The 12,966-nt window shown below is 36.4% G+C and overlaps 1 pseudogene; it reads left to right on the top strand.

Annotated features, from left to right (window-relative positions):
• The first annotated feature begins 127 nt into the window (after positions 1 to 127).
• The window catches only part of LOC113080410 (trinucleotide repeat-containing gene 6C protein-like), a 40,538-nt pseudogene continuing 27,699 nt past the window's right edge, over positions 128 to 12,966 (top strand).

Genomic DNA, 12,966 nt, shown 5'->3' with positions numbered 1-12,966 from the left:
ATTCCTCAACTGGAAAGTCGGGAGCTCGCCATTGCAGCTCAGTGTCTGACTGCGACTGAGTAATATCTGCTCTGTGTCAGGACGGGATCGACTACATCTCCGTCACGTGCAGCTCATGCGTCGCATCTGAACAGCAGACCGCGGTGCTACGTGTGCGAAATAAAGGTAGAGGATGCATTTTTAAAAAACAGTTAACTATGTTTCAGAGGGCGGGGTGTGATCATTTTAGTATAGGGTAACAATGCGTCATTTTAGTATTTTCTTTTGTGCTATTTTGTTTTGTGACGACCAGCGACATCATTGCAGTCACCAGGCACACATTGTTTAAACGCTCGCAGGTTGATTTTAATAACATGTGCTGTCTGTTTTTGTTTTGATGGCTAGGAATAGCTTACGTGTGCAAATGTTTACTCCCCAAACATCAACATTGGCCCATTTTCTAAACAGACGAGAGATAAGCTTTCTTATCGGAGTCCAGTCGTATTCAAGAGTCATACAGTGTGAGAAATGAGAAAATAGTGATTTGAAGCGTTTAGTTAACGCCGGAGTTTGTCGCTCGAATGGTGTGTTGTGTAAATAAATACTTGTGTGTTTGTTGGGAGTCCCGTCACGTCGTTTTAATGCTCAAAAATGTGGTCTCCCATTGAGACACCTCACCTGGTTTTGAAAATATTGGTTATGTTACAGCTTTGACTCTAACCCTGGCGATGAACCATACAGAAACAAACCTCTGTGGTGTTTATATTTTGTTTATCAGTGTTTATATTTCCATGGGTTGAATTAGAGATATTGCGTCATGGTTTGCTTTTATTTTTGCTTAACTAAAGCTCTTTCATGAAACTGTGTGCTTTATGCTCTGTCATTTACCTTGAATAAAACATTCAGATCCCTCAAAACAATTTTACTTTAGTTTGAACAAAATACTGTTTACATTTCTCATATATATATATATATATTATATATATATATATATTCTAGTGTTTTTCCAAGAAAGGATAGTTTAATGGCGACATGGTGTTTATGGCAATTGAGAGTAACTGAATGTTGACTAAAATTGGTAATAGTTTTCAGATCAGATGTCAGTTATTATCTTGGTATTACTATGAAATTGTAGTTAATCCATAAGAAGTATGATTCAAACCACGTAAGCTGTCAGAGTGATTCTGTCAGTGTTTATTTTCTTATGGACAGTGTTTGGCAATGCCAAATTACTTCCGTTTTGTTGTAGTAATGGTAAGTGATATTTAGGTGCACACCATTGTTACCGTAGCACATTTTCGTGAGGGCGTTGAATAGGTCTTCTGGGGTGCAGGCTAATGCTTACATGCTTGGCGTCTGAGGACAGCACCGATGTCAAACGTCCCCTTGGCTGTTCATGCGGTGCAGTTGCTAATTTGGCAGGGAGAGTTTGGGCTCCCCTCACAGGGTCAGGGCCCTCCTGTCAGAGCCAGACCTTTGAAAAGAGCTATGTGTTCTCCAAGAGTGAAAAGGGTCAGACAAAAAGAGGCCACTTAATGCTCAGATTACCATAAAGCTTAGGTCACACTGTCCCCCTCTCAGCTTGTTCTCATGAAGCCTAACCAGCATTGCTGTGGCTTGGTATTTGCACCATGTGGCTTCATGTTTGGTCGTGTGTGTAGCTGTTGGTTATTGAAGTGGAATCATTGTTGCTGTGTCTGGTGTGTGATTCCCTTATGAAACTCGTTTCCTGTATAGTAACTGTGGCATTTTGAGCAAGACCATAGTAGCCACAGATAAACCCATGGATTGTTTCTCATATCAATGGTTAGACCTCTGTTAGAGTTAACTGGTTTCTGTGAAAAACAAAATAGAATTAACGTACTGTCGTAATTGTAGGAAACAATTGTTTTGCTAAAGTAAAAACATGGCAAGTTCATCAAAACAAATAAACTCAAGATTCTTTGAAAATTCTGCGAGCAGCTGTCGTTTTCTTCTTCTTCTTCACTCACTGTGTGTGCTACATTTCCCAGTGTACACATTTTACATTTCCAAGTTTGTTGCCATTTGCTATTGCTATTTTCTACACTTGGTGGTGATATGCCACATTTCTCTGTTGGCACATGTTTCCCGTTTAGCATTTCTCTTCAAATCCAGAATAGAGCCTCCCATCTGAGCTTCTCACAGTCACTGGTATGAAACTAGTAATGCTTAAGGAATCACTGCAGTTTATGGCTGAATGATTATGTCCTGTTAATTCCCACATTTCCTTCTGAGCCACCTTGAAACTATTTTTGAGCATTATTGAACCTGAGGTCTTTTGTATGTTATGCTAAGTACTTTTTTTTTGTCTTTGATTGTCTTTGAGACATCTTGGTGTCTTGTCAAGCTTTGACATTAAAGTGGTCCTATTATGCTTTTTTTTTTTTGTACCAAAGTTTTTGTTTTGAGGGTGTACTATAACATGCTCTCATGCTTGGTGGTTTGAAAAACACATTATTTTTCTACGTAATTTACATTATTACAATACCTTTCTCCCCAGCCTGGCACAAACAGCTCGATCAGTTCCAGGTTTGATGAAAGCTCGCCTTCTTGAAAAACTAAATGTGATGTGATTGGTTAGCTGTCCCAGTGCGCTATGATTGGCTAACAGTTTAGGCAGTGTTTCAGTACTGCCCCTGCCCCTTGCCGAACCAGCAAGTTCCGTCTGCTCCGGTAAAGTTAAGGATGTCATATCAATTCAGACAACGAGAATATTGAACAAGGAGATTGCGCAGAACATTTTTTAGAAGTAGTAGGGAGACTGTGACTGGACCTTCAGGATGTGTTTTTTGGCATGAGTTTCACTGATTGGTTGAAAACTGCAGGCCAAAGGCTGCTCAGATGAGTCTTTCAAAGTCGAGTAGCAGTTCTCTGAATTCATTAACCTTTAAGAGTGGCATGTTTTATACGTAGATTAACACTTTTCACCTGCTTTGTTACATGCAAAATGGCAGCTCTCAGTTACTGTAAAGGTGTATAGCCCTTCCTGCCCATCAAGCCTTTCAGTATCTTAAAGAGATATGAAAATGTAGTCATTTACTCACCCTCATGTCATTCTAAGCCCAAAATGACGTTGGTTAATTTTGAATGTTGATACCAAATTCTAAAATTTAAATAAAACCTGAGAGGTTTTAGTCCCTCCAGAAACTCCAGGAAAGTCCACATTCATCTGTATTCAGTATTTCAGTACGTGGCTTATTCTGATCAAAAAATGCCTACTTAGACAGGAAGAGACCCTCTGACCGACATGAAAAGCGACTCACAGTTTCTGGTCTCTTGGGGCGGGTAATTCTGAAAGGGATGGATATACCACAATAATAGCTCAGCTCAGATAAATCTTATCCATAATAAGTCATGATGAAAGTCTCCCTGAACTGTTGAAATGTCTTTAGACTTGGCGATAAGTGTTATTCCCCTCCCTAAAAGTGGTTAATATTGATTATTTCACAGGCAGAAAATAAAGCTAGATATGGTTGCTTGCCTTAAAATGTATTGTGCTTACATAAACTTACCAAGGTTGCAATTATTTGATTAGAAATACAGTAAAAACAGTATTTTTTTTATAATTTTAAAATAACTGTTTTGTATGTTCATATAGTGATTAGGCCTAATTTTCAGCAGCAATTACTTCGGTTTGAGTGTCATTTCATTCTAAGCTGATTTGATGCTCAAGAAATAGTTCTTATCAAGGTTGAAAACAGTTGTGCTGCTTATTTGTGCAAACTGTTTTTTTTAGGTGCAAAATATTTTTTTTCTTCTTATTTGAAATAAAAATTAAACAATGCAAAAGTCTTTACTGCTGATATAAAAATTATAATTAAATTTATTTGTAGTACTATTTGTGTTTTAATGTCACTATTGAAGATTGTATGATCTTTGAATAATATCAGTTTTTAAATGCAATGGTTAAAGTGTACCGAAGTATACTTGCAATTTAGCAAAATCAAATATACTTCAGTAGCCATATCTTTAGTTGGACTTCAGCTCAGCTTCTGCTCAATTAAAGTGTTTTAATCACAAAATTATTTGCTTTAGCTACAGTTGCAGGGATTTTTTATTTAGTACATAAATATGTACATGTATTTGTAGTATAGCGTGACATTTATTTTGATATCTTTATTTTCTACTAGGAGATGCTTTTTTGATGAATGAATTTTTTGTGTGCGATATGCATCATATGGTCAGTGAATGTATTGTGGGCGGTCAGTTGGCAAGTCTGAGGCTGAGACTATTTCTGAGTGATAGTTCACATTTTGTTTAGGTATTTTGTAGAAAGTCGCATTGACTTCCAAAAAATCTTAAAAGAAAATAAGTCATACAGGTTTGGAAGGGGTGAGTGATTTTGGGTGAGCTGTAATGTTTCAAGCTCTCTGGAGACTGAAAGAATGAAGGATGACAAGCCCTGGCTGATTACAGTTTTTTTTTTTTTTTTTATTATTATTATTATTTTATTTTTATTTATTTTTTAAATCTCCCCCTTAAAATTCACTTGAAATCCCCCCACCCCCCGATGCATCACTAATAACTTCAGAACTGATCACTCTGTATTTAGCCTCCATTAAATGAGTTGCCTCTTATGCTTAGTCCATATGCATGCTGAACTGTTGGAAATTTTGCATTTTATTGAGACAAATGTGCAGTCGCTTTAAAGACCTACGTGATTTGAGTATAATGACAGGGGTCTTTATGGCAAGCATTTGTGTGATCTATTGGGCAATAAATTGTCAGCAGAGCTTGTGAAAGTGTTTTCACTAGTGACTTTGCAGGAAGATGAAAGTCATCGGACTGCTATGACGGCGAGTCAGTCCAGCGAAAAGCTATTTTTAGCGGCTGTTTGCCCGCCAGGAACTGAACATATGAAAAATCACCTTTCGCTGTTTTTCATTGGCATGCAGGTTGGTAAGTTTTCTTCTCCTGAATTAAAACGGTGCCGGTCTATGGTCTGGAATTTATAAAACAGGATTTCACGCCACATTTTCACCGCTGTTTAGTCGCCTGCGGAAATAAAATCAGACTCTAAAGGCTCTTTCACCTCATCTTTTGTCTGTTATTTGTTGAGTGTGGCTGGGTGACTAAAGGAGATTTTCGTGTTATCCAGAGGTTTACTGGCACGTCAGGTCTGGTCTTCTCCAATGGCTTGGAAGTTATAGGTTTCTAATGCGTGATTGTGTCGGATCGAGGAACTGAAGATTTCTGCCTCTGTAGGCGGCTGTTGCTAGCCAGTGGTTTCCCGAGGGCTCACGGCTCTCTTGTTTGTCTTGCAGCGTTGACATTTTTTGGCTCTGTGCCCAGAGAGCGTCTAGTACCCCCACCCCCTACCACCGCATCTCCACCGTCTCTTCAACTCGCTCATCCCCTTCCCTTCCTCCACCCACCGTTCTTTCCTACAGTACGTCACACTGACTGTGACTTGGACTGCATTACTTATAAATACATATTAGGCCAACATCGAAGACAGTTATGTTGTGGGATGTGTAGTTAACGCATTTATTATTCCCCTGGTCATCAACGGTTATTCACACACAGGTAAAGCAAAGGTCAGTATAGACTGAGACATGATAATTATGTACTGATAATGAGAATAATTTTATATACATGTTCAAAAAATGGCCAGTAATAAATTTTGTACTATTGTGTTTGAATAAACATTAATGAAATTGTCACATAGTTTAATCGTTATTAATGATACAAGTAAATTTATGCATCACAAAATCGTATGACAAAATCGGTATGTAAATCATATTTCTTTTACCGTGTTTTTACAGTGTTGCGCGTTATAACCAATCACACACGATTCTGTTGAGTTAATGAATGTGTTTTACAGTGTTGCGCGTTATAACCAATCACACACGATTCTGTTGAGTTAATGAATGCAATGGCCAATCAGAGACGCTCAGATGAGTCATCACTAAAGTTCTGTCGTTCGGTGCACGCTGGCTGACTGACAATTGTTTCTATAAAATTGTTAATGTTTAATGCAAATTCTGTCATATTAAAAAATATTAGGCTTATTTTAGCCTTAAGCTGGAGTTGGTTCACTTTCCAGCAATGAACTATGTAAATAAATACTAGTATGAAAAAGTATGACAAATTTATATGTGACCCTGAAACACAAATCCAGTCTCAAGTGTCAGTTTTTCTTAAAAAAAAAAAAAAAAAAAATCTAATTTCTTCAAAATTTAGATATGTTATCTGAAAAATGAATAAATACGCTTTCCATTGATGTAAGGTTTATTTGGATCAGACAATATTTGGCCCAGATGCAACTATTAGAAAATTTGGAATCTGAGGGTGCAAAAAAATAAAAATACTAAGAAAATCAGCTTTGAAGTCGTCTAAATGAATTATTAGCAATGCATATTCCTAATGATTTTTGGCATAAAAGAAAAATGGCTAATTTTGACTAGAGATCGACCAATATGGGTTTTTCTATAGCCGATGGCGATGTTTAGAGGTCAGGGTCAGCCGATGGCCAATATGTGCTGCTAATTTTTAGGGCCGATATCTTGAAGTTTTCCCCTTCATTTGCATGCTAAAATGTCACACTAATAATAAGTGGATGCATAACATTTACAACTTATCATCATTTATTTAGCACTGAATTGAACCATCTATTGAATCTTAATTTTGTGCACTGCACGGTATTAAAACAAAACATTTATCCAAATTTAACCAAACAAATCAATAAACTGACCAAGTATTAAATATTTAAAAAAGGTAATATATATATATATATATATATATATATATATATATATATATATATATATATATATATATATATATATATATATATGTTTAAATACAGTTTAAATAGACCGTAGTATACTGATCCACTCTGCTGTTATGCCAAGGAAGTGGATGATCTTTTCCGTCTAGTTTACATAAAAAAATAAAAATTTAAAATAAAAAAATATATATATGTATGTATATATCTATTGATCGATCTATTGCATTGTAAATGGCAGATTTTTTTAAAACAAATAGGCCTAGCGGAACGCAAAAATTCAAAATCGAACGTTTTGCAGAACAGGATCAAACAAAAAAGTACTGGTCATAATACTTGCATAAAATGTTTGATGTGAAAAAAGCAGTTCACTGACTGCGCAGCACAGCCACAAGTGCCACAGTTACGTTTGGGATAATTTTATTTTTAATACTATAGTGTCATTTGAAAACATTGCAATTGCATTTTATAATACTACGTGCACCACAAAACCATTTAAAGAGGCGCATTCAGCGGTCTCCTTGACGGGAAACAGTCAACAAAGTAAAATGATCTCCAACGTTTGGCGTGCTCTCTTCATTTTATCAAATGATCATAATCACATATATTCATTTAACAGTCCTGCTACTAGCATTTTATTCAGACTAAAACCCCTTTAATTCGGGTGAGAAAGCTTTTTTTCCAAGACGCTTTTGCACATAATAATACCACTGCAAACGCATTTTGCAGCATTAAGGTTATTAGTTGATCGTTAATTTAAACGTCAATCGATCATGGAAATGATCGAGTATTGACATCCCTAAATGCAGTTGAGTTGGATGGAAACCTGGCTATTCTTTGCATCAAACCATGCTTCCGAACAAATGTGATTCACCATTCTGGGCAGCTCCAGGACAGCTGTCTCTCCGAGCACGGTGCTGTCTGTGAGCCGGGCAGAGTAACGTAGCCCTCAATCATGATGCAGTGTTTGTGAGAGCTGCCAACTTCTCCACCCCATTTACAGAGTGAGATTCTCTGACTTCCTTTATCTCCCAGGACTGTTGTTGAATCTTCCAAAAGTTTTGGCCTGGGATGCTTCACATGCGGCCACAGCACTTTCCACCACACCAGTAACACCGGGTTGCCCACTGACTTGCCTGACTTTAAATTGGAGCTACTAAACACGGATATCGGCCGATATATATATAAAAAAATGACAAATATCGGCCGACCGATTTATCGGTCATCCTCTAATTTTGACCCATACCATGTGTTTTTGGCTATTGCTAAAATTATACCCCAGTGACTTGAGCAACTTAAATTTCAAGAATTTAACTGTGTTTTAAGTGGGGTTTTTTGTGCTTATTTAGAAGTTGCATTTAGTATCATAAATGAAATTAAAAACATTTAATTACAAAAAAATCCCTTTTATATAAATGGTATTATCATTGCAAATCAACGTGCTCTCACAGTGAATTAGGTGCCAAGACCCTCTACAATGCAACTAAATGATGTCTAATATTAGCTTCTTCAAACATTACAAAGGTTTGTCTGCACTCATTAAGTATTTTATTAATAACAAAGCAGGAGATAAAATTTACAAACATTTTGTCTGCCTTCATGTCATCAAGGAATCCTGAAAAAAGTATTAGCACACACACATTAAGCAGCACAACAGTTACAAAAATGTATATTAATAATAATAAGAAATGTTTCTTGAGCACTAAATCAACACACTAGAATGATTTCTTAAGGATCATGTGACACTGAAGACTGGAGTTATGTTCTTAAAACTAATAATATTATTATTTTTACTGAATTCTGATCAAATAAATGCAGCTTTTGTGAGTGTAAGAGGCTTTTTTCAAAAACATGACAACGCTTTAATTTCCCTGAATGTTTGAGTGGTAGTTTATCAGCCTGACCATCGTAATTGCAATGACATATTGTGCATCACTAGTTTAAAATGTTTATTAACGATTATCTTGGAAGAAGAGGTGGTCTCTGCGCATAGGTTTCAATTGCCTTGGTGCATCTGTTTCATGCCACATTTGTTTATCTCTGATTCATCCACTCAGAGTTTACTGAAAACAGGTGGTATACAATAAACAAAGTTCTTGTTGTTCCCAAAATGAGTGTTCCTCGGAATCCCAAGCAAATCCCTTTTTTCCTGTGAATTTCTTGTTAAGACTCTGGATATTTTAACCAGAGTTTCAGAGCAGCTCTTATACAGTTTATCTCTGTTCACAAATGGATTTTGTTTTAAATAGAACTTTTAACTCAATGCTGTTTTCATTTATATTGCAAGCCTAGTGATTGGATTCTGCTTTTTTTATTATTATCTTAAAGCAGGTTGGTTTGTATTATCAAATGAATAGGGAGAGAAAGTTTTCTATTTTGAGCTGCTTGGTGTTTTTCCTCAATATTAGAAAACCGCTTGTCTTTTGTGGTTTAGTTTTATTGGTAGTAAACCAGCCTTTGTTGATCACATTTTTAGTTTCCCTTTCTACATGAGCAAGCTAGTTTTTTCATCCAGTTTTATTTTTCTTTCAGCTACGCCAGTGTTTCCCACAGGATTTTGCGAGACTGTCTGGGGGGTCCGGGGGCATACCATCCCCCCTCCTCCCCGTTTGACACTTTAAATTCATCTATCTGGTGTACTTTGAGAGTTTAAAATGAAGAGCCCCAACCCATGATCAGTGTGCAAACTAAAAGAAAAAAGCTGGTAAATTGACTTGAAAATTTTAAAGGGGACTCGACTCTTTAGGTTTTGATATAGTGTCTCACCATAGAGCCGCCACAGTCTGGTTAATAAATGGAAAACACTGTACTGTATTAAGCAAATGTGTATACTTGCACTACTGTTTAAAAGTTTGGCTTCAGAAATTTTTTATTTCTTCTGTTTGTTTTTTCTTTAATTTTTGTTTGTCATTTTATTTAAATTTTTTTATACTTTTTTTTTTATTTGGCAAGGATGCATTAAACTGGCTAAAAGTGACATTTTTTATGTAACAAAAGATTTCTATATTAAATAAATGTTGTTTTTAACATTTATAATAAGACATGTTATTAGAATGATCATGTGACAATGAAGACGTTTCATTTGAGGAATCTGACATGTTATCAGGTTTATGGTTACTACATCCTTTTGTTATAATTAATTATCTCTCTACGTTTATGTTTTGTTATATTAAAGAGAATTTAGTTCCCTGTTACCTTGAATTGTCCTTGGCTGTGAAAGATATGAATTTTTTTGCTAAACATTTTCGTCCTGAAATCATTTTGCGTTTATAATGTGTTTAAGAGTTACTTTGTCAGTTGTCTGTATTTATTTTAAAGACTGGGACTAAATAACTCAGAGCTGATCTATTTTCCACAGCCTTGGCACAAAGCACGTCACACAAGAGGAGAACCATTTGATGGAAGAAAAGAAAAAGAAAAAGCAAGAGGAAAAGAAAAAGAAGGAAGCTGCTCAGAAAAAGGTCAGTTTCTTTTGCGTGACCCACAAGCTTTCACGTAGAATCTTTTGCTTGCATCCTTCTTATAAAAGCCAATGTAAACCACAGGTACCAAACTGGACACCTAGACCTCACAAGCTCTGTTTAGACACCGATACTTATTATGGTGCTCACTTTTCTTAGACATTGTCGTGAAGTCATCTTGGTTTTACTAATGTGAAATTGACTGAGGTTACACAGGCCACATCCTGCTGCTCTTTGTATTGATTAAGCACCAGATATTCAGCTAGATCTCTATATAGCATAATACTTAAAAAGAAAATCAATCGGTTACGATCAGTCTGTTTTCCAAGATTTATGTTCCACTAGTCACTTTTACTCGGTTTTGTTCTTCCAGAAGAGACGCTTTTTTTGTTATAAAGCTTTTGTATGTTGGAAAGTGTTCATCTCTGTCTATCTTTTGTGTTTCTTTTACAGGCTGCTGAACAGAAAACCAAAGGTCAGTTATGATTCTCTTTGCAATGCTGCTCTAAACATTACGTTTTAAAATCTTTTTAAGGATTCTTCTCCATATACATGTGTTCGTATCACGTGCATCTCAAAAACTCCTGGAAGGGCAAAACAAAATTTCGAAGTGCTAACTGGCTATTGTGCTTTCATCACTTTAGAGTAGAGAAGAGGTGAAGAGTAGGTTCTGTGCAGTTATTTAGTGTATGTGGGCGAAATGAATGACTGGCACAAGACAGCGCAACAGTTGGTAGAGACAAAGCGGCCATGTTTGGTAACTGCTAAAGGATTTTGTGCATTTTAAAGCAGTTGTATTGAGCAGTTGTAACTGGCCATGAAGTAAATCAGGATTATATTCCTTAAAGGGATAGCTCACCCAAAAATGAAAATTCTGTCATTAATTACTCATTCTCATGTTGTTCCACACTCTTAAGACCCTCGTTCATCTTCTGAACACAAATTAATATTTTTTTTTGATGAAATCTGAGAGCTTTCTGACCCTGCATAGACAGCAAGGCAACTGACACAATCAAGGCCCAGAAAGACAGTAAGGACATTGTTAAAAAGTCCATGTTGTGAATGCAGAAAAGAAGAAATTGTTGAATAAATTAATTATTTATAACTATCCCTTAGCCAACTACTTTCTCTTGCAAAGAATGATTTCACAGCTCGTGTTTTATTCATCATGAATGCACAATTGAATGCATAATTTTTTTTTTTTTTTTTTTTTTTTTACTTTTTATTTATCATTAATATTTTTTTAATGGACATAACATTTCCTTACATTAGATTTTATATGTATTTTTTTATATTTGTTTGGCTCTTTTAGTAGATTGTCATAGTTTTAAACAGTTAATCAATTTATGAAGTTTTAGAATAAAATCTGTGTATGGGACAAGTGCAAAACTATCAAATCCTATACACTGAAAGAAAAGTTTAGTGTTACAAAAAGAAAAAAGCTGGGGAAAAAAAATCCACCACCAGGACATAAAAGTTATTGTAGATGAAGTAACACCCATTCATTCAAAGTTATCTGTCCTGTGTTAGTAGATCCGCTGCCTAACAGTGATTTAACCAAGACATTATCCAAATGAAAAAGGGGAGAGTGACAGCGAGAGCAAGAGAGGAAAGTATGTGCTGAGCTGACGTATTTGGTTGAGGACTCCTCGCCCCATTGGACAGGTCACGCCCCCTTCATTGAGAGGGGTGCAGTATGAGGCAGTCAGTTTTAGACACCAGAAAGGGCTTTTTGAGGGCTGTCGTGGCGCAGATGGGAGAGGGGCTTATGTCATGTTAAAGTCAGACAGTCATAAATCTCATTAGAGCATTTGCTAATGCTGGAACTCTCAAACATCAGACTTGACGCAGGAAGAAGTGCTGGTTTAATGCTCACAGGGATCTTCTATTGCAAAATACTCTGGAGAGCTGAGTCGTCTTTGTCCCTCTTTCACACGTTCATCCTCCGAATCTCTGTATCACCGCATGAGTCAACGCTAACAATCTCTCTTTTCTTTAATCGGGCTGCACTAGGGGCATTCGCAGAGTTCTGCTAATTAGATGTAATCTAGTTTTGCTTTGTTTCACATCTTTCTTTATCCCCTCTTGGGCCACGGTTCTTAAGGACACACATTATCTTCAGCTGATAAGGAAATGTCTCTTTCCTTCCGCCTGTTAGATCTTGAATTTGGCTGAGCGGTTGCTGTGTGGCTCGACATGTGTGTTAGATTTCTTGTGCGTTGAGAAGGATTTGTCGAAGGTGATAGTATAGCATAACCCTCCTGGATCGATGTTGACCTTTCTATGTCTAAGCCTTCTAAATCCTTTACTCAGGATACGTCTTTGTGCCGGTTCTCTTATAATCTGACAAATGTGATACAAACGAATAGATAAAGTGATGCTAGAACTGCGCCAAATTGGTTTCCTTGTTAATGTAGGTTTTGCTGATTAAAGTTTTAAAGTTAGTGGGCTGTTTGAACAATTAGTTGGTCTTAAAGGGACAGTGCACACAAACAATTTATATTGTGTCGTCATTTACTTGCTTATGGAGTTTTTTTCTTCTTCTGTAGACATAAAAGATTGGTGGGTTTTTTTTCTGTCCATACAATGGAAATAAATAGTTTGGCTTCCAACAATTCTTCAAAATATCAGTTCAAAATAATGACAATTTTGGGTTAACTATCCCTTTAAGGAAGCTCTGTATATCTAGACTGGTTGAGGGCATGTCTATCAGATGCCAGATGTGTTTTCAAAGATGTATAAATGGTAATCTCAGTTGTTCAGTGGGGTAACTGACAG

Source organism: Carassius auratus, unplaced genomic scaffold, assembly GCF_003368295.1.
Source record: "Carassius auratus strain Wakin unplaced genomic scaffold, ASM336829v1 scaf_tig00031256, whole genome shotgun sequence".
In the NCBI taxonomy this organism is placed as follows: Eukaryota; Metazoa; Chordata; class Actinopteri; order Cypriniformes; family Cyprinidae; genus Carassius; species Carassius auratus.
Note: the sequence above shows the minus strand (reverse complement) of the source record. Positions and strands in the feature narration are given on the sequence as shown.